Source organism: Gopherus evgoodei, chromosome 3, assembly GCF_007399415.2.
Source record: "Gopherus evgoodei ecotype Sinaloan lineage chromosome 3, rGopEvg1_v1.p, whole genome shotgun sequence".
NCBI lineage: Eukaryota > Metazoa > Chordata > Testudines > Testudinidae > Gopherus > Gopherus evgoodei.
The window spans coordinates 185,402,053-185,425,148 of NC_044324.1; the positions used below are offsets into that span (position 1 = coordinate 185,402,053).

At 41.1% G+C, this 23,096-nt stretch overlaps 1 long non-coding RNA gene across 1 annotated transcript; it reads right to left on the minus strand.

The window, feature by feature from the left end:
* Window positions 1-692: 692 nt before the first annotated feature.
* Window positions 693-22,118, minus strand: LOC115647584. The gene is made up of 3 exons (XR_003999356.1): window positions 21,997-22,118; window positions 15,820-15,891; window positions 693-3,437 (listed from the first exon to the last, which is right to left on the minus strand). It is a non-coding gene; the product is annotated as an uncharacterized LOC115647584 (long non-coding RNA).
* Between the last annotated feature and the right edge of the window lie 978 nt (window positions 22,119-23,096).

The following is a 23,096-nucleotide window of genomic DNA, read 5'->3' on the forward strand; positions in this document are numbered from 1 at the left end:
GATGTTGAGGAGGGGAGGACTAGCGCTAGAGCTTATGCTGTTTCAAGATTTTTACCATCCTCTTTTCACCCTTATGGCAAGAGCATATGATTCTCATGAAAGCTTCTGTAGGCTTTGTAGCCTGGGCACTTTTGGTAGCTACTTGTTGTGCAATCAGGGACTGCGGCATAGTGCAGCCTGGGTACATTTTGCCCTTATTGAATATTTCTCTCTGCCCAGTAAGAAATTGAATATGCATCACTGCACTTGGACTGGTAACGGATTTATTCAAACCCCTTTTGCAGCTGGCATTTTCAATGCTTTGGTCTGCAGCTCCTTAAGAAAGACATATGCTGAGATTAAAGGATCTTGAATTAACCTCCCAGGTTAGTCATAAAGTACATATCAAAAGTGACACAAGCTCTCTTTCTCTTTGGGGAATATAAAGAGAAATGTTATAAACAAAGTAATACATGGTAATTTTTAATCTATCAATATAATATGTGCACTATTTTTCCATTCCAATGGAACTTAACTTAAAAATGTGCTAGCTGCAGAATTCTTTCTAGTAACATGACACCAGTTATCTTCTCTTTCAAAAGCTTTTATTGTTTAAAGAAACTCTCAACGTTTTATGTCATGTCTAACATTATAATGTAATTTAAACCCTTGAGATTCATCGACTTTAATTTTTCTTTTTTTAAAATGTTTGGAATCCTTTAAAGAAAATCCATGCTAGGAGAGTAGAGTTCCTAAAATACTTATTCCCCCTTGCATCAAACAATAATATATTAAATAATGAATTTGTACCCTCCTAGAAAAAGTTAACTATAAATACACTTTCTGCATGTACGGAGAGTGTTTCCTTGGGTTCCGTTTTAACACTGTTTTCTTCTAAGCAAGTTGGCTCTTTATGGTACTATGGGCAGCCAACTGCTTGGCAAGAATCCCATATTTAACACAGCCCAGTTTCTGAAGTTTGGTTCAGCCGTATGGGAGAGGGATTCACCACATTTATTTACCTTTTGACAGTTCCCAGGACACTCCCTTAAATATCCACCTCTGGTTTCCCTTTCCTACACTTGTCAAATAACAGATTTGGAACAAATTGTGTAGAATTACAAGTGGCGCAAATACACAGTATAATTACCTACCTTGCTACCAAAAGACAATCATAATTATAATGTTGTTTTTTTTAACTCATACTGCAGGGATAACTTGGTTTCTGATCGTTTTAGTGTGACCATGACCATAAGAACACTTTAGGCTACTAGTTAAGAAGTGTGGTTTAACATTTTTTTTCCTCCTGGAGAAAATTATGGCCTAAGAAACAGTAGGCAAATGCACACTTTACACATTGACACATACACAAAGCTCTTGGAATTGACTATATTGGAACATGTATTTCCATATGTCTAATGAAGGTCTAGATAATAATGGGTAAAGTTTCCATGTGGTGAGTGGAATATTAATCCTGTAACAATAGCGGAATGTGTGTCTACATTTGCAGCATGCACTAAAAATGTATTGCTTGCTTAGATCTTAGATTGCTGTGTTTGCAAACTGAATACTCAGCAGAATTTTAAGGAAAGAATTCGTACAATATGGCAACTGCAGCTGGGGGCGGGGAGAAGATACAAGCTGTCAGGCCCAGCTAGCCCTTATGGCAAAGATGTCAAACTGTACTGCCTCACACCCTTTACACATGTCACACTATCTACTGTTGTTTATTTGCTGCAGTCTTGGTCGGAGCCTTGGGACCTTCATCCCACCTGTTCCTTTTCTCAGCACATCAGACGTGCTATTGCATCTGTGGCCATGTAATTTGTTCCTGTCTGTTAAAGCTAGCTCTCCAATCATCAGCAAAGCTTACTGGCCAAGATGCCATCCGTGAGAGAGGTAGCCATATGGAATCACACACTGTTTTCTAAACATTATTATAAAGTATGTTGAGACAGAGATTTCACACTTGCTGTTGCCGGATATCAACAACACTGTTCTTATGCTATGCAGTAGTTAGATGTTAGAAAATCTTGTTAGGACAAAATCCCAAATGTGCAAAATGTTTTTGGTTTTCTCTAAATAACTAGGATATCTATTAAAAGCAATCATAAAAGAAACAGTGAGAAGTAAAAATGACCTTCTCCCAGAAAGACAGAGGATAAGAGAACATTAGTAGGAGATGGACCCAAAGGAACACTGTCCCCCTGCCCCATAGTGTTAATATTAAGCAATAGAGACCATAAAAGGTCTGCTTCAACATATTTTAGAATAAAATGTTATATACAATATTGCAGAACCCCAATGTAAAATCTGCACTCACATATTAAAGGTCAGCATTAGCATTCAGAAATAAAAGCCTTGAATGCTGAAATAATGACCCCCCCCAATTTCTTTTCCTTGTCCCAGTGACTGACCTCTGACCTTTTCTATTTTCACCCTCTGACCTTTTCTATTGTCTCTTCAATCTGACCTGTTAAAGGCCCAAATCCTCCTTGCATGCTAGAAACACCTCTTCTGTTTATTCTACATCCCAACCTTTGTAGGGATGTGACACACCTCTATGTAACTCTTTGTAACTCAATAGGCTCACATTTTAACAAGTAAATGTACTCCTTTGCCACCTGTAGATGTTAAACACCTGTGTTAGGAAAGCACTGAATGTTTTCAAGGTATTCCTGAATAGATTTGTGAATAAAGGTATCTCCTCAATCTCAAGACATGAAAACAATAGTCCCACTGAGGCTGAAGCACTGTATTAAGAAATTTAAATGTGTTTTACTTCCACCGGTCTCAGGAAAAATCCTCTTTCTTTCAGCTGTGAAATCCCTCTTTCAATACCTCAAATAACTCTCCTGAATGAAATCATTCCAGCAGAGCCCTTGCAATTAATTCCATTATGTAAACTTGCATTGTACACACTAGCCTGACAAATGTTTCTTCAGAGCTTTTTCCTAAATTATAAATCCTCATCTAGGCACTTTTAAAAGGGCTGTTTTTCCTATCCTGTAATATAGGACTAAGCACCTATGGGCCAAATTAATCTTGGTTAAGCTTTTCAAAAGTTATGCTCCTAACTCCATCTTTAGAAACATAAATAGTTGGCCTCATTTTCAAAATTGCTCGACACCCACAAGAGACCTCAATGCAAGCAGCTGGACTTGCAGCGCTTTTGATAATCAGGCCACCTATATCAGAGAACTCCCTAAGTATCATCAGCTGGGTCATGCAGTGTGCTGCAGATTGGCCATATTCCATCTATGACTATAGGAGAGTTACTCTGTGTTAACCTTCACTGGACTACAAAGGTGGGCATCAATCATCCAGTAAAGTTCTTAGTTCTGCTGGGCCAGTGCGATGGAACTTTGGTAGCATGAGTAGTGATGGGACTTTCCAGAGGCTGAGTAGTCCAGGTGTCCTCAACACATGTGGGGCTGAGGCTTTAGTTGAATGGATCCCTAAAAAAAAATAAATTATCAGAAAATTTCATAAGGACGTTTTCAAGAAAACCCTGGATGAAATGATAGATTGCTCACAATTTATTTTTGTTTTGTTTTTAAATTTTCATAGAGAGCATTTGCCCTGACAATTAACAATAATAGCCAAAGAGTGTGAGAAGTAAGAGTAAACACCTAGCCAGTCATTGAAAGAATGGAATTTTCCTAATCCTCTTACAAAGATGCTATTTCATGCCAAAATCTCTTTCTGAATAAGGCAGTCAAACTACATTTTTCAAGTCAATGAAGAGTTGAGAGGCAAGAGTCTCTGATGCAGATATCAGCTTCCTCCACAGAAAAGAGTTTAGTTTGCATCTCGCTATATTGCATCATAGATTAATCATGGGTCCACATTAATTTGATATAGCAAAAACTTACTACTCCTTCATTCCTTGTAAGAGTTTATATCCTTTTTAACAAACTGTCATGTTTTATTTCACAATAGGAACACCTGTATAGCCTCTAACTGGCCTCTAATTTTGCTTGCTCTCTTGTGTGTGTATAGCAGTGATTCTTTCTGCAAACTTGGGCATGAAACCATTTTGTGCATAGCTAGCACAAACAGACACACTTCAATGACGGTTTGAATATGCAAAACAAAGGCAAGCAATTATGTTATTTACACTTTACAAAGGTTGATAAATCTTATTATTCCCATTTCATTGGTGGGGAAACAGAGGCACCAGAAGAGTTAAGACTCACCTTTTTAAAACAGAGGTGCCCAAAATTAGATACCACTTTTCAAAACTGAGCCTAAGTCATTTGCCCATGGTCTCAAAGAGAGTCAGTGGTGGAATCTGGCCTGGAACCCTATCAAGAGGACTATGATTGAGCAAGGCCATGGAAATCAGGCATGCTACATCCTCCAAGTTCCAGTTCACTGCTCCATCCAATAGGCCTCACTGCTCTGAAGAGAAACCTGTGTTCTGCTTCTCTTCTTCCATTTCAGGAACAGAGTGAAATGGTTATTAATTAATTATTTCTTATTGTTAATACAATTAGAATGTTAAAAACAAAACCCACAAATGACAGTGAACATTTCTGTGGTAGATTGTTTGGGTGGGAGGGGGGTATTTACTTTTCCTCTCTAAAAATGTAATATCCTGTCTTCAATTAAGGAATAAACAAAAGACTGGCCCATTTAGGGTGAGATGTGGGAGAGCAATGAATGAGTCTGTTGTTTCTAACTTTACATAGCACAAAAACATCAGCCCCGCTGTGGGATAAATCCCATTTTGTGGCATGCTGTTGTTCAAGGAATAGAAAGAGGAATTAGAGTTTTATCTTCATGCACGTGCAACCAGACAGAATCTCTTCATAGTACATGGATACAGTCAATTCATATGCTTGGATACATAGCAAAGTTTTCGGCAGTTTTTGGCTTTTTTACACATATGACTTTATGAATTACATCCATGCAACAACATGGGTTTTCAGCTAGTATATTATAAAGGATCATCACTGGATGATTTCTTTTAAAAGGTTCTGTAATTGCCACATGAAAAACATTTCATTTGGGGAAAAAAGGGCACTTTTAAACTGCCTGCACTAAGCCTATAGTAGTTGGTGACTCTTTGGTAATGCAGCTCTGTGAAAACATCTGGAGTCTCTAGGGATTACTGGAGTGGTTTGAGACTCATCAGAAAAGTCCCCCTAGCTTAAGCACAGTTTACACTACATGAGCCTTTGACCACAATGCTATCTAGTTACACAGGCTTTTTGGCATTAAATAAACCACAGAGCACACACATTCTCATTACCTTTGGTAGCAGGAGGGTGAAAACATTCACTGTGATAATTTGGGAGCTGGTCTGTATGAATTTACCCAATGACTGGAAACCTAAATTTTACCAAGTAGTGGAATTAAAAGCACAGGACAAAAGAGGCGAGACTACTCTAAAATAAGTAGAGCTATCAGGATATGTATTAAAAAGATTAAGTTGGAGGCAAAAAAAAAAAAAACGCTCTCATTTGCTTTTTTCTGGCTTTTTCCAATGCATACAGATTTTTTAGATCATGTAGAATATTAAATATGATAACTTTATAGTCCTGCATATAAAAAGCTAGTGTGGCATTGTGGAAATACTCTTGCACAGTTTTCAACATTGGCAAAATAGATCAAAACACCGATTTTTTAAAGTTTTGAAATAATAAGTCCAATGTGTATATCAAATGCTGGATCTCCATCAAGAATATGAAGCTAAACTCAACAATGCACATTTGGCTGCCATGTGCTAGAGATGCTGTTCTGCGAGTGGATCATCATGCATAGAAATATTTGGGTCCTTGGAAAGACACTAAGGGCCCGTTCCTGAAAGCCCTCCATATTTGTTATTCCAAATCAGATGTAAAATGTAAAGTGGTATAAATTAGTCGCTCCTTATTAAGACAACCTTACACATCAGTAGAGTTGGTGTAAGTTTAAGGCAGTCTAAATTCATGTCAGAGAGGCTAACTTACACCACTTTACACATGGCTCCAAAATGTCATTCCATTTCCTTTGAAGGGTTTCAGAGTAGCAGCCGTGTTAGTCTGTATCTGCAAAAAGAACAGACGTTTGTTCTTAGTGTCAATATAAGAGACTGAGCACTTAAGTTCAAGCAGTAAAGCTAGGGTTGCCGGTTTTGGTTGGATGTATTCCTAGAGGTTTCATCACATGATATAATGTTTAATTGAAGGTAAACCTTTAATTCCTGGGACTCCAGGATAATCCTGGAGGGTTGGCAACCCTAGGTAAAGGCCAGAGGTCCCAGATTTGGTTCCTGCAAAGAAACTAACCAGAAGTCCCATTATACCAGGACCCACATAAGTTATTGAGATGTACTAATGTTCCAATAGTACATGAGGAGAGAAAAGAAATTGCTGCAAAGTCAAGGAGCTATGTTGGAAACCGTATAGTGCAATGAATGAATGGAAATGTTTATTTTGAACAGGAATAAAAAATAACCAATCACGGGCTGTGCAAATTTAAAAAAAAAATTCACAACATTCAGTTTGAGTGGGCCAGTGCCCTGTTTCCATCTTACAGCTTTATTCAGCAGTGACTTAAGTTTATCCTCTTTTTGGTTTTGCTTCACTTCATCATGTTTCTTGCTGAGAGGCCATCATTATAGGCCTGACTTGAATACCAGAGTTATGAAAAAAGAGCAATGCTGATGGAGGATAGATAATGACAAAGACTTCATTCTCCTGTCCGGACCATCAGCTGAGAGAGACCAGTTATCAGCTGAAACTGAGCCTTGAATTGCATGTTTTCAGTGCTGCAGGCGGGAGATGGTCTTGAGTTACAAAGCTGGGTCTCACATCAATTAAAGTCTGTGTGCACAGCAGCTGTATTCAGAAAGGTGGAGAAGATTTAATCTTCACCTTTCACCTTGGTGAATACAAGGTCAGAATACAAGGTTACCAAAACAGACTGTTATTAAAAATGGATTGCTTCTTCCAACTTAATGTTAAATGTTCGCAGGTATTAGTAAAGTGCTTTATTACTTTCGGCCTTTATTAAGGTGGCTTGCACTTAAATAACAAGGAAGTAAAAAAACTGTTGAAAGGCAAAACTAAATAATTACAATAGGCTTGCCATGTCTTTAGCAGTTTTGCTCTAGAGGAATATTTTCCAGTGTACTTTATTGACAGGTAGATTAACTGTGCTGCCTAACTGTATGGAAAATCTATAGGGATAAGGCATTGGATGCATGCTTAGCAGCTCTCAATGGGCGGGTGTGTTTATGTGTGAGATAACGTTGTGGGCAAGAGGGATAAATTTAAGAAAGAAAGATAGTGGAGGTTTATGGCATTAGCATTTTGGATACAATTCCAGAAGTCATGAAGGCCCAGATCCTCAAAGGTGAGGTGTTCAACTCCCACGATTTCAATGAGAAATCAGATACCTAAACACCTCTGAGGATCTGGGCCTAAAGTCCCAATCCATCCCCCAATGAAGTCAGTGAGCATTTTTCCCTTTATTTGTATGGAAGCTGGATAAGGCCCTAAGAGGAATATATATTGCTGTTCTGGGATCCTTTGACCAGTGTGCATAGTGCTATGCAAGGTTAATACTCTCTTTCTGGTCTGAGTATAAATAGGCTTGATCTAGGATTCTGGTTTGAGGCCAAGCCAGAGCCAAATGCCTTCAGATTCACGTCATTAAACAATTGTGTCCTTCAATTTCTCCTTTCACAGAAAAGTAGATGTCTTCATAGGGCATAAAACACTGGGATGTAGTATGTTTGTATGTTATATAATGCTTATTTTCCAGGGCTGCTTTTGTAGAAAAATGTGTGGCTACAGAATATGTGTTCCCAGTGTTCATACATATGTTCTTGAAATATGAGGTTGAATCCTTAGCCTGTGGTTGAAATCCTGGAACTATTGAACTCAACAGAAGTTTGTCATTGATTTCAGTAGGGCCAGGAATTAACGCCATGTGAGCAAAGCGGAATTTTTACAGTGCTAGTTTATTTACAGAAACACCAGTTGCCTGAGCTACCACTCTGTTGCATCAGTTTTACACTGTTGACTTCAATAGAAATAAGCTAATGTAAAGCTGCTGAAACTGACTGAAGGATCAAGCTTGATGAGTAGCAGCTCTGACTCTTTCAAAGATAATGGGTGTTTATTTGTGCATGTGAATAAAAACTGCCAAGGAACCTGGACAGAAGGGAAAGGAATCCTAACTCCTAACCTGAATTAGGGCTCAGATTTCCCAGGCAGCCAAAACACACTGGAAATGCACACACACAACCCCAGTAGGTATGTGCACATTGAGTGAGGTGGCACACAGATGGGGCATATGCCCTTTTCAAAAACTAAGTCTGAGTATATATTAATCTTATATGTGCAGAGTATCACTCAGGACAGATGTGCAATATGTCAGTTATAACTGAATATGACTTTTTAACATGTTCCAGATATATTAAGCAACAACTGAGGAAGTATCCGGAGCATATTCTAGTTCTCATTCTAATAAGATGTACGTATTTTACTTATATGTGGAAACCACCTGGTCACCACACTAATGCTAGTTCGTCAGCTTTTTTTCTCACTTTGATGGTTTATTTATGAAAACAATTTATTTGTTAAAATCTGTAGCAGGATTTTTAACTTGACTTGTTTTTTAAAAAATGTGCCTTATTTTACTGAGTGCCTAATTCTACTAGTTACTACTATTACATGCTAAAATGTAGCATTTATGCAGTCTTGGAACTGACAATCTCAAAATCGTCATTTGACAATCGGGTAAAATGAGATACAGCAAGATGAAAGGCTGAATGGTACCTTAAGGAAATAACTGTTTTACTGTTAAGTATAAAGGGGGAAAAGCATGGTCCCATCCACTCCCTAACCTCTCCAGAGAATCTAGCAACAATGTGAGCCTAGAGTACTCCTTGGGTCAGGGGAACATACCAGATGTGATTGCAGTAGGCCCATGCACAGGGATGTGATGTGGAGAGCGTGAAGCAAGTTTAAGCAGAAGACAGATGCTCAGCACTTCTGAAAATCCAGCCGCCGGGCTGGAAGAAAGCATCGGCATTATAGGCCAGTGGAGACAGACTTTCATTTAAAAAGAAGGTAAGTGTCTTGCACATGTGGTTGTGAAAGTAAAGCTTGAAAATGGGAACTGAGCATAACTGCAGTGATGTCTACCTGAGTCTGCAGAAAGCCTGTGTGATGAGGTGGCCTATCTCTTTAAGAGATGGAGGCTGAAGCTGGCCAACCCCTTCCAAATTACCTTGCCTGACACACGAGGGATGGGGTGTGGGGTTTAATTAGTAGAACCAGCTGGGTACCAGCAGCCAATTCCTCTGTGTAGAGGACTAGGAAGCTGTAAGGGTGGGGAAGAGGGATTGTGGTGGGGATTACTATAGTGAGGAATGGTTGCTGGAAGTATTCCAGCAGGGATCCTCTAGGTATCAGGTGGGAACTGAGGAAGATTGAAGAGGAGTAAGTAGACTCCAAAGGGTGCCTTGAGTTTTCAGGGAAAAGACTCCAGGCAAGGAAAGCCTGGGAGACCCCAGTGGGAAAGATGGGTTGTATGGAATTTGATAAATGTTTTGTTATCTTAATAACCCCACCCCTAAGAAGGGGTGTTTCTGAATGAGAAGAGTTTGAGTATTTTGACTGGGAAAGAGCCCTGAAAGTGGGGAAACTGAGGCAGGGTGCTGCAGTGTGACAGTATGCCATGAGTGGGTACAAAAGGAGGTGACTAGCTTTTTCACAGCCTGAAACAATACCCCTGTGAACTGATCCATTCATCTCAGTGAAGGAGTCCTCCTATTACCACCTCTGCAGAAGTGTACAGTAGGAAAAGAATGCTTCAGGCCCAACCCACCCAAGCAGATATATTCTCGTTTCAAGGGTAAGTACTGATAGCCCCCTTGCAACTATCCCTACTGTTCCTGAGGAGGGATCATTTCTTTAGGAGGGAGGCTGCTCCCCTGTCTGCCTGTGAAGGGATGGTACCCACCTGGTTACCATTCCAAGTTGGGGTTGTGGCAGGGGAAAGGGCCATTGTATTGGGGTTGGAGTCAGAGTGTTCCTTGAGATCCATGTTCTGGCCTTTCTTGTGCCTCATTTTTCATTGATATGGCCCTGCCTGCTCACTTTGAAACCAAAAGGCAATTATGATACAAAAAGCCGTGTTAGCTGGAATTGCTGTGACATATTTTCCCTTATGTATCTGTAAGATTCCTTGCTTAGATTGGCTGGGATGGAGTAAATGGAAATATGTATTTCCAGAAAAATTAAATAAGCAAGATGGCTGGGCTTTTACACATTGAAGCTACAAAACGAGTGCAGGCTTAAAGTACTGTTGTATTTAACGCTTGCCATGTGTTTCTTGTGGCTGATGTCAACCTTAGATATGGGGAAAACAGAACAAGCTTTCAAAATCAGCAGCTGACTCAATGAGAGGGAGCAACTGTTTGTAGTTACTGTAAATTATCCCCTCCCCTGTCCCCAGCAATGCAAAGCTTTGAAAGAACCAGTGATGATTTAAAAAAAAAAATCCCTAAACAGAAATCCCCTGTCAGATTAGAAACCAAACAGTTGCATTTTTTCTCTGCTTTCTGCATACTCAATGTTCTGTTCCATTTGCAAGGCACAGGGTAAAACAAAGAACTAACTCTTGGGGGCACAAAAGGCTAAGCCCTGCAAAGAGCTTCACTCTGCTACCCCTGCAGGGAGGCTATTGACTTGAGCAAGGCTTTGCAGTACCCGTTTGCATGATTTCTGCAAGGCTTTGCACAGGAGCAGGGTCCACTTACATGGAGTTCAGTGCAGGGCTTAGGCTAAACTCACCTAAAATTCTGCTGGCAACATGAAAAATGAAAGGCACTGTTGTGTATATAGTCTCATTAAACACAGATGTAGCTATGATGGGCTTGTTATCTGGGACTAATACTCAGCATTATGTATACATATCCCAAAATGTAGAATATTTAAAAATAGCCTTTTAGGAATGGAGAAGGATGCTTTTTATTAATCTAAGAAATTAAAGATCTTGGGCATAGCAATTTTAATATGAGCATTAGGAATTGGAACATTTGACATTTTACTGCATAAGTATGGAATTTCTTTTGTGTTGCTTTGCCTTTTAAACTGTTTCATGTTGTTTGTGATCAGTGAGTGATGTGGCTGATACCCAGAGTTAATTTTGCCAGTGCCGTCTGACTTTGTTTGATCTTTGAAAGTGAAATGTGGCCCATGAAAACACTGTTACACTAAAGATAGCTGCACAGGCTCAAAATACCACATTCTGATAAAGGGTAGTTAGGGCCTGATCCAAAGCCCATTGAAGTGTGCGAAAAAGCATCCACTGACTTCCACGGCCTTTGGATTGGGCCCCTCATATGTAGGGCAGAAGAGAAAAAAAGAATCTTAAAACCCTCTTTAGAGGAAATATAAAGAGAAATGCTTTTGATGCTGGTTTTTAACCTTATGTATCAGTGCAAAATATGATACTTAGCTCCAAATGCGGAATCAGTACCTGGTAGTGTGGATTCCTGGCCACATGTAGAGCCACACTTGACTTTGCATACTAATGGACCTTGATGTAGGACCAAGGTCTTACAGAGAAGTGAGGAGAGAATGTCAAAAGGTTTGAAATTTGATTTTTAGTTTGAATGCTAATCTAAAGTTTATTTGAATTTTTTGGCTGCAAAACAGAGCTGGAAATTTCACAAGAAAAGGGGTTTTGGCAAGATCTCTGGTATTTCCTGCTTCCAGAAATACAGCACAACCACCATTTCTTAGTGGGTGAATAAAAAAAAAATCATGTGTCCAATGTCTGACTGTTAATGTGCATTTCTTCTGCATGATCATTTGATTGGGTAAAACCAGGTGTACTGTAGAAAAGCTACCCATACACAGTGTTGTGGAGTTCCACCCAGAACTAACCTGTCACTGAGACTCAGCTGGGCAAGGCTGCAAGACCAGTTTTGGCAGAGAGGAAGGATGGTCCAGTGTTGGTTTAGGATTTAGAGGGACTTTGCTCTGCCACAGATTTCTTGTGTGACGTTGGGCAAGTCACTTGACTTGTCTCTGCCTCCAAGCTCATGCAGAATGCAGAGGGTGAACTGCAGCTGAGTATACAATGTGGCCAACCACTGAACATAGTTTATTTGAGCATTAGAGTGATCACCCGTTCACAAGAAGAAAAAGAATAGCTGTATGAAAAATACAGTACCTAGCTAAATTGTAAGGAGCAGCAGCTCCAACTTTCATGGTAGAAAAGCACTATGAAGCTAAATTATGCAAGGTCTTAGACAATCCCTTTAACATTTGTTTGGTATATCTTGTCTCAGTATTTTAAAATACTTTTCAGTTTAACCCTCAAATTGTAATTCATTCTCTAGTATAGTGTTGGCGTCTCTCAATGCAAAATATGCATTATAACAAACATTGCCCCACTCTTAGCCCGCTGAAATTAATGGGAGCTTTGCCATTGACTTCAATGAGAGCAGAACCCAGTTCCTGATCTTGCAGCTGTAGAAATGCATCATCAAAACCTTTAATGAATTGTGGGTGCTAATGTAAGCCACTGATCAGTGTGTGTTGTGCCCAATCCACAGAGGATGTGAGTCTGTTACACTCACCACTTTAGAGCTTGGCTCTTTAACTCAAGCTGTAAGAAACTGATGTTTTTAGCTTTGGAGGCCCCAGTTCAATTTCTGCTGTTAGCCAAAATGGCAGCTGTCATATGAGTGGGGGCCCAACAAGGGTTCAAACTGCTACAGATCTCAGATGCTCAGACTAAGCTTTTTTCTCTAGGGAAGAAGCCCACTGGTTCGTTTGTGTTAGTGAATGTGAGTCTATTATAGCCCACAGATACATAGCTTGACTCATAACTTAAGCCCTCCAGATTCTCATTTTCAGCTCTGGAGTTCCCCCACTTCATTCCCCAGTGTGTCAGCCAGAATAGCAGCCATCACAACAACTACTTGAACATCTAGCCCAACGAAATAAAGAACAAGCACTCTGTGAATGGAAGGTCTTCCCTTATTATCCTTGCCAAAAGAGAGAACCAGAAAATATAAAATTAGAAAGGAAAAAAACCTTTTCCTGCTTGGGTTTTTTGTTTTTACTTTCTTACAATAGATATACGGAGAAAAGATCTTCCCTGCTTTGTTTGAAGAAATTGCTGGAAGCCTAAAGAACTGGGGTAAGAAATTTCAGGCCAAAGCCTGAGCTCCAGCTTTCATGCTATTGCAGTATATTTTTGTTTCATTTTGTTCTTCCAAGGAGTACTCCAGAAAATATGTCTGATGTTCCTTGTTGTTAAAACAAGAACCAATTAAATAACTTTCTTGGAAATGGACAGGATTTGAACCCTGCCCTTGGATGCATTAAAGTGGGAAATTGTGGTGGTGATAGTCCTAACAACAAAAAGCCCCTTATCAGAAACATCTTCCCTGGTGAATTCCTGCTGCCCCATTGCAGTGTTACCCTGTTGTAGAAACATTTTCCCAGGATGCCTTTTTGTGGCTAGCTCTTTAAATATGGCAGAACCATGAAGCTGTTAGCTTTAAAGTGGTAATTTTGCAGTCAATAACAACTCGCTCACTATACCTTGCACTGACCAAGGTGGGGGAAAGAAAGGTTATGTTTTCATCCAGTTTTCCTTTTCATATTTCTAAGGAGATGGTTGCTATGAGAAAGTACTCTCTCTGTTGTCCTTTGCAGACTATAGTTCATGTTTAAAGCATTTGTGATTTGCAATAGGCAAGCCCTCCATCTGGTTCATGGTACAAAAACAAAACAGATATGTGTATCTACAACAAAAACATGCATTTATGTGATTATATTCTCTTTGAGATGAATATTGCTTAAAAAACATACTCTTTATCTTGTTGGCTGCTGCTTATTAGCATTGCATTATTCTTACTGAATAATAGAAATCTATTGAAGCTGGCTTTTACCTGGGGCCCACCTAGGCAAATATTAATGAAATAAGCTAGTCAACAAGAAATGTTTTATTATTCACCCAGTTCTATTTCACAGTGTCAAACAGGGTTTCTAATGTCTTTCCAGAAGAGGCTAAATGGCTGAGCACTCTTGTCATCAAGCTTTCTATATTAAATGAAAATGTGCATTAGGATGTTTTGTGAACTGGGTATCTCAATATTTGGGTGCCCAATTTGCGACACCATAAAGGTGCCTGATCTTCAGGTGGTAGGAGCCTAGCACTTCTGAAAAATGAACACGTGAAATGGACTGTCCAAAATCACTAATTGTTTTGGAAAACTCAGGCCTGTGTTTGACTCTAGATAGAAGCATATTTTGGCTTTTTTACTGAGGGAAATCTGGATAATTTCTGACGTGTTATATTGGTATCAGCAGCAGAGTAAGAAGACAGTTGAAAACTTTAAACCTTGTGAGTTCAGTTAATTCTGATGTTTTCAATAGAAATATATTTTTATACACTGCTTATTTGATTTGAATATACAAGAAGCATCGTTTAACAGACTATGGAATTGTGTATAACTATAAATATACAAGTGAAGTATACAAGAGAAAATGCAAATTCTTCACTGTATCTAAGGCTGGTTCTCTTGGCCCAGAAGATGGTTTCACTTTCTGTCTTAGGCCATGTCTACATCTAAAATTTTGCAGCGCTGGTTGTTACAGCTGTATTAGTACAGCTGTATAGGGCCAGCGCTGCAGAGTGGCCACACTTACAGCAACCAGCGCTGCAAGTGGTGTTAGATGTGGCCACACTGCAGCGCTGTTGGGCGACTTCAAGGGGGGTTCCGGGAACGCGAGAGCAAACCGGGAAAGGAGACCCGCTTCGCCGCGGTTTGCTCTCGCGTTCCCGGAGCCACCCAGCAAACCGCAGGGAAGGAGACCTGCTTGCTCGGCGTTCCGGGAACGAGAGAGCAAACCGGGAAAGGAGACCCGCTTCGCCGCGGTTTGCTCTCGCGTTCCCGGAGCCACCCAGCAAACCGCAGGGAAGGAGACCTGCTTGCTCGGCTTCCGGGAACGAGAGAGCAAAGCGGGAAAGGAGACCCGCTTCGCCGCGGTTTGCTCTCGCGTTCCCGGAGCCACCCAGCAAACCGCAGGGAAGGAGACCTGCTTGCTCGGCGTTCCGGGAACGAGAGAGCAAACCGGGAAAGGAGACCCGCTTCGCCGCGGTTTGCTCTCGCGTTCCCGGAGCCACCCAGCAAACCGCAGGGAAGGAGACCTGCTTGCTCGGCGTTCCGGGAACGAGAGAGCAAACCGGGAAAGGAGACCCGCTTCGCCGCGGTTTGCTCTCGCGTTCCCGGAGCCACCCAGCAAACTGCAGGGAAGGAGACCTGCTTGCTCGGGGTTCCGGGAACGAGAGAGCAAACCGGGAAAGGAGACCCGCTTGATTACCAGAGGCTTCCTCCTTCCACGGAGGTCAAGAAAAGTGCTGGTAAGTGTCTACATTGGATTACCAGCGCTGGATCACCAGCGCTGGATCCTCTACACCCGAGACAAAACGGGAGTACGGCCAGCGCTGCAAACAGGGAGTTGCAGCGCTGGTGATGCCCTGCAGATGTGTACACCTTCAAAGTTGCAGCGCTGTAACTCCCTCACCAGCGCTGCAACTTTCTGATGTAGACAAGCCCTTAGATGGGTGTATGTATTATTTTTAAATAAACTACTCCAGCTTTCCTCAACAGGGTGCAAAACACATCCTTTCCACCACGGTAAGCCTGGCCCTTCCCTTCCCTCTCCCACATACAGGTCAGCAGAGCAAGGAAGCATGCTACACCGTTTAAAAAGCTGATGCAGTTGGGGTGTTATCACTCCATGGCCATGAATTCTGGGAGGGCACAATGCATTCCCGAGCTACCCCTAAGGGAGAATTGTATTTACATACCAAGGCAGTATGGAAAGCACACTCTTATCCTTGTATACAGCTCAAGTGATATTGTTTATGGGTCCAATTATTCTAGAAAGTACAAAAGACACAACATTATTATAAAAATAATCATTTAATAAGAACAGTGACTTAATTTACCTTCCAGCAGGGTCAGCAAAGGACAATGGAGCTTTGAGTGACCTAAGATGGCTTATCCATTAAGTATCTGACTTTTATATTCATGGGAGAACTTGTTTCCTCTATGCACTACAAATAACCACTCTCCTATGGCATTAAATAATGAATTTCAAATGTACAGAGTTAATCACTGGAAAAGTGCTTCTTCTGAAAACTCCATGGAGTATCATGTTTGAGAACACAAGTGTCCTTGTACAGTATGCATTTCCTCTTTGGCTAGTGGGTTTGCTCATGCAGAGATTTAGGGCAGTATTAAATTACTGCCTGAAGCCATACCTGACTATCTCTCTCGTTAATTACCTTCCATGGCTTTGGGACAGATTAACTGATAAATATATGAATCCCTAGTGTGGTAACCCTGACTATGTAGCTAGAATAAACTGATAGGCCTGTAAACTCATCAGAGTTTGTGAAATAAACTCTTTTCTTCTCCTGCTCTTCTTGGTTGGTAGATTAAATAGGAATGTGTTTGCTATCTGAGTAGCCTGCATATCCAGCCACGCTGCACGAACTATAATGTCATTATTCTGGCAGCTAAGAATTGTACAGTAGTGTTAAAATTTTCAGGCCAAAAGCAAAAGATTTTTATAGATGGTTAGAAAGAACGATAGAAAAAAATCTGACTCTTCTTTCTTAGGCTGATATTAAAGATTGGCCAGAATCAAAAAGCCTCTTATTTTCTTCTCTGTGTAAACTGATGTATGCTTGGTGGCATGCTCTGAGACATCCAATAGCCATTTTACTATTTGTTCCTCATAAATGCATCTTGGCAATTGGTAGTGCTGGAACTGCCATTCCAGAATTATCTGAACACCTCTTTCCAGATACAGGAGCCACTCTGCTTGCTTCCCCCAGCTGACCCACTCTGGATCAAAGATTGCCAACAAGTGTGTCAGTTGGCCCCCTTGTACATGACTGAACTCCTTGTTGTGAATTTTTTGACAAATTGAGACTGCTTTTGTTTAGACTGTTTAGTTTATCCCAAGTCTTTCACTTTTACCAGCTCCTTTCTTATTTTACGCTATTCAATGAGCAGTTCATGGGAGCAAGTATCAGAGGGTAGCCGTGTTAGTCTGGATCTGTAAAAGCAGCAAAGAATCCTGTGGCACCTTATAGACTAACAGACGTTTTGGAGCATGAGCTTTCGTGGGTGAATACCCACTTCCTCAGATGCATGTAATGGAAATATCCAGGGGCAGGCATATATATGTGTGCTAGCAAGCAAGCTAGAGATAACGAGGTCAGTTCAATCAGGGAGGATGAGGCCCTGTTCTAGCAGTTGAGGTGTGAAAACCAAGAGAGGAGAAACTGGTTCTGTAATTGGCAAGCCATTCACAGTCTTTGTTCAATCCTGAGCTGATGGTGTCAAATTTGCAGATGAACTGAAGCTCAGCAGTTTCTCTTTGAAGTCTGGTCCTGAAGTTTTTTTGCTGCAGGATGGCCACCTTAAGGTCTGCTATAGTGTGGCCAGGGAGGTTGAAGTGCTCTCCTACAGGTTTTTGTATATTGCCATTCCTAATCTCTGATTTGTGTCCATTTATCCTTTTCCGTAGAGACTGTCCAGTTTGGCCGATGTACATAGCAGAGGGGCATTGCTGGCATATGATGGCGTATATTACATTGGTGGATGTGCAGGTGAATGAACCAGTGATGGTGTGGCTGATCTGGTTAGGTCCTGTGATGGTGTCGCTGGTGTAGATATGTGGGCAGAGTTGGCATCGAGGTTTGTTGCATGGATTGGTTCCTGTGCTAGAGTTATTATGGTGTGGTGTGCAGTTACTGGTGAGAATATGTTTCAGGTTGGCAGGTTGTCTGTGGGCAAGGATTGGCCTGCCACCCAAGGCCTGTGAAAGTGTGGGATCATTGTCCAGGATGGGTTGTAGATCCTTGATGATGCGTTGGAGGGGTTTTAGCTGGGGGCTGTATGTGATGGCCAGTGGAGTCCTGTTGGTTTCTCTCTTGGGTTTGTCTTGCAGTAGGAGGCTTCTGGGTACATGTCTGGCTCTGTTGATCTGTTTCCTTATTTCCTCATGCGGGTATTGTAGTTTTGAGAATGCTTGGTGGAGATTTTGTAGGTGTTGGTCTCTGTCTGAGGGGTTAGAGCAGATGCGGTTGTACCTCAGTGCTTGGCTGTAGACAATGGATCGTGTGATGTGCCCGGGATGGAAGCTGGAGGCATGAAGGTAGGCATAGCGGTCGGTGGGTTTTCGATATAGGGTGGTGTTAATGTGACCATCACTTATTTGCACCGTGGTGTCAAGAAAGTGGACCTCCTGTGTAGATTGGTCCAGGCTGAGGTTGATGGTGGGGTGGAAGCTGTTGAAATCATGGTGGAATTTTTCCAGAGTCTCCTTCCCATGGGTCCAGATGATGAAGATGTCATCAATGTAGCGTAGGTAGAGAAGGGGTGTGAGTGGACGAGAGCTGAGGAAGCGTTGTTCCAGGTCGGCCATGAAGATATTGGCATATTGTGGGGCCATGCGGGTGCCCATAGCAGTGCCACTGATCTGGAGATATATATTGTCATCAAATTTGAAATAGTTGTGTGTAAGTATAAAGGCACAGAGCTCAGCAGCCAGTTGTGCTGTGGCATCATCAGGGATAGTGTTCCTGACAGCTTGTATTCCATCTGTGTGTGGGATGTTTGTGTAGAGAGCCTCTACATCCATGGTGGCTAGGATGGTGTTTTCTGGGAGGTCACCAATGCATTGTAGTTTCCTCAGGAAATCAGTGGTGTCGCGGAGATAGCTGGGAGTGCTGGTGGCATAGGGTCTGAGTAGAGAGTCCATATATCCAGACAGTCCTTCAGTGAGAGTGCCAATGCCCGAGATGATGGGGCGTCCAGGATTTCCGGGTTTGTGGATCTTGGGTAGTAGATAGAATAACCCTGGTCGGGGCTCTAGGGGTATGTTGATTTCTTCTGGTGTTAGTGTAGGGAGTGTCCTGAGTAGATGCTGTAGTTTCTTAGTGTATTCCTCAGTGGGATCTGAGGGAAGTGGCCTGTAGAATTTGGTATTGGAGAGTTGTCTGGCAGCCTCCTTTTGATAGTCAGACCTGTTCATGATGACAACGGCACCTCCTTTATCAGCCTCTTTGATGATAATGTCAGGGTGGTTTCTGAGGCTGTGGATGGCATTGCGTTCTGCACGACTTAGGTTGTGAGGCAAGCGATGTTGTTGTTCCACGATTTCTGCCTGTGCACGCCGGCGGAAGCATTCAATGTATAGGTCCAGGCTATCATTTCGACCCTCAGGAGGAGTCCATGTGGAGTTCTTTTTCTTGTGCTGTTGGTGGGAGGGCACCCGTGTATCAGTGCACTGTTCAGTGTTGTCCTGGAAGTATTCTTTGAGTCGGAGACGGCGAAAGTAGGCTTCCAGATCGCCACAGAACTGTATCATGTTGGTGGGGGTGGCAGGGCAGAAAGAGAGTCCCCGAGATAGGACAGACTTTTCTTCTGGGCTGAGTGTGTAGTTAGATAGATTGACGATATTGCTGGGTGGGTTGGGGGTACCACAGTTGTGGCCCCATGAGGCAGGTAGGAGTTTAGACAGCTTACAGTCCTTTTTCCTTTGAAGAGAGGTGAAGTGAGTAATGTAGATCTCCTGTCTTATTCTAGTGAAGTCCGTTTGTATAGAAGTTTGGTTATTAATGAGAGTCTCCAGGTTGGAGAGCTCTTTTTTGATGTTTTCCTGTTTGCTGTATAGGATGCTGATCAGGTGGTTCCTCAGTTTTTTTGATAGAGTATGACATAATCTCTCACTGTGGTCTGTGTAGTATGTAGATAGCAATGGATTTTTTACCTTTAGTCCATTTGGTATGATGTCCATCCGTTTGCATTTGGAAAGGAAGATGATATCTGTCTGTATTTGTGCAAGTTTCTTCATGAGGTTGATGGATTTCCATTCCATACGGCTAAATGCAGTGCCTTGCATGGTGTCAAGTATCAGAGGGTAGCCGTGTTAGTCTGGATCTGTAAAAGCAGCAAAGAATCCTGTGGCACCTTATAGACTAACAGACGTTTTGGAGCATGAGCTTTCGTGGGTGAATACCCACTTCCTCAGATGCATGTAATGGAAATATCCAGGGGCAGGTATATATATGTGTGCTAGCAAGCAAGCTAGAGATAACGAGGTCAGTTCAATCAGGGAGGATGAGGCCCTGTTCTAGCAGTTGAGGTGTGAAAACCAAGAGAGGAGAAACTGGCTCTGTAATTGGCAAGCCATTCACAGTCTTTGTTCAATCCTGAGCTGATGGTGTCAAATTTGCAGATGAACTGAAGCTCAGCAGTTTCTCTTTGAAGTCTGGTCCTGAAGTTTTTTTGCTGCAGGATGGCCACCTTAAGGTCTGCTATAGTGTGGCCAGGGAGGTTGAAGTGCTCTCCTACAGGTTTTTGTATATTGCCATTCCTAATGGGAAACGCTTCATGGGAAACGCTTTCAGCTTCTGGGTTATTCACTTCAGTTGCATCCCAACTGTTTATCAATTATTCTTGGCATGTGATTACCTAGTTATATGATGATGTTTCCTTGTAGGGATGATAGAAACTTCTCTGCATGTTCATAGATCAGAGTTTTCAAGATGATAGCTCATGGTTTCTCCCCCCCTGCACGCCATGGTAGCTTAATATTCACTCACATTCACCCATAATGACGTCACATTGATTCACAAGAATATTGCGGGGGGGGGGTGTTTTTGTTTTTGTTTTTGTTTTAACAAACATTGCACCAAAAAAAAAGAAGTCACTTGCATAAAAAGTTAATACAACTGAACAAAACCCAGGTTTTTGGACAAATCTTTTTGATTATTCCCTTCTCTTGCCAATTATGATACCTTTTTTGGGTCATGTGACCATCTGTTAATTGAGAAGTCACTTGCATAAAAAGTTAATACAACTGAACAAAACCCAGGTTTTTGGACAAATCTTTTTGATTATTCCCTTCTCTTGCCAATTATGATACCTTTTTTGGGTCATGTGACCATCTGTTAATTGAGAAGCAATCTGAAACCAGCAAATATTTCACAAATGCCATCAAACCAGATCAGGTGGTAACTACTTTCAGTCACTACTTCCAGTCACTGAGCTGGGTTAGATATGAACTGGTTACCTAGATTTAAAAAACTTGGTATCCTGTTACCAATCCCTTGAGTCATCCATTTGCAGATAACCAGATTTCTCTAGTTCTAGTATCTTTGCTATCAGACTTGCTTTCAAAGGCGGATTATTTTCTTTACAATTTCTATAGGCATATGTGACTATGAGCAGGGATGAGAGAACTGACTTGGAATGTCATGACAGTGTGAAATATGGTTCTGAAGGCTTCCAAGCCATTGCTGCATCCCTTTTAAAAATGTCCATTAGTTCAGAGATCTTCAATTATGAAAATGAAATCAAACTCTGTGAGAGGTCTGCTTAAAATGGTTTCAACTTTTGGAGGTTTTGACATGCATGGAATTTCCTTCAGTTGAAAACACATTTTTTAGAGAATTACATGAGCGTGTAAGAAAGAATGTATATGTCCAGAAAATATAAGAACACTGCTAGTCTACAGCTCTTCACGGGGTTGGAGTTTGGCTTTGGAATGCGATTACACTGACCTGGCTGTATCCTGGATATGCATAGCACCATCTATTCTCCTGAGTCTGCTTACTCCAATTCCTAAGCACCTGTGTGATTTATGTCTATGTAAGTATTCTGCTCTCCACTACAGTAATTTTTCTTCAGTCTGTTCAGCTTTAACAGGAACATGTTTGTTAAATGGTGTTTGGAGAGATGGTGGTGATGAAATATTTTCCCCCTCTGATGTTAGGAACATTACTGGTCTTTCTAGGTATAAAACTGATATTGTTAGATTGTATAGTTTGAACAGTACAAATATGAGGAAAAAAGTTACTGCACTTGTCTTTATAATCTTGAGTACCTTTTCCCATCACTATTCTAAGAATTATGAGATACAAATAAAGACTCACTTAGAATAATTAAGGGTAGTTTTACTTTACCTGGCAGTTCTTTAAAATTAGATTAATTCCAGTCCTTGTAGTCAGATACGCTTTCAGAATCAAGAAGCCATGGCCATGTAAACACTAAAGTAATTATCCCTCCTCTTCTTTTTTCCTTCTAATGTTCGTTCTTACAGAAAAGAGTCAACTTGAGTTTCAGAGTGTCTGCCAAAGGCTTTTGGCATTCCTCGGGGAATTGAATTTTACATTCTTTGGCAAATAATGTCTGTCTCCAGAAAAGCAAGAGGGAAAAACACCATTCTTCTTTTTCATCTAATACCAATGTTTGAACTTAATGCAGCTCTGCTTTTATTTTCAAGCTTGAAGAACATCTTGCATTGACGCTGATGCACACCCTTTTAAGCTTCATTTATTATAGTTGAGAAGTTGTCAAAGTGTAAACAGCATTTAAAAAAATAAAAGGGGGGGCTATTAGTCTTCCAAAAACATTGTGATGGTTTTCACAGGTTTATGTTAATGACAGTAAGCAGCAGATAGAAAATTAAAAAGGCAGTGAAATAAAAATTCTTAAATACCTGTATTTAATTTATGTTAAAAATACAGAAAGAGATCTAAACTAAATAAATCAATAGCATCATAATGAATTATTTCAAGAATAATAAAGAAAATATATGTTGTTGTGGCTTTTTATATATTAGGGGTCTGGATGTGTGGCCCAGATTTCCAAAGATAACTAGTCACATCAGGTGACTCAGTTGTGGAGTGCCCAGCTTGTAACATCTTATAGGGGCCTGATTTTTCAGAAAGTGCTGAGTGAGTGCTGCTGCAACCTGGCATAGTATAGAGAAGCCTCGGGGCTGCACCTGTGGCCGTATCTGCCAGTCAGATTGCTGAAATGTAACATACTGTGGCCAGAACTTCACCTCTCTAGGATCACTTTAGTTATGGCCTCTACTATATTGTGTATATAGGTTCTTACACTGTGCTCATTATTGTATCTGAATGCCTTGTGGTAGTGCAATAAACAACATGACTAAAATCTGTCACGGTTGTTCTCTCTTCTCCTCATGGGAAGAAGTGTGTGCAGCAGAATGTCTTGTTGCTACATGTTCATACTGGAGAAGTCAAGGTAAAAGAAA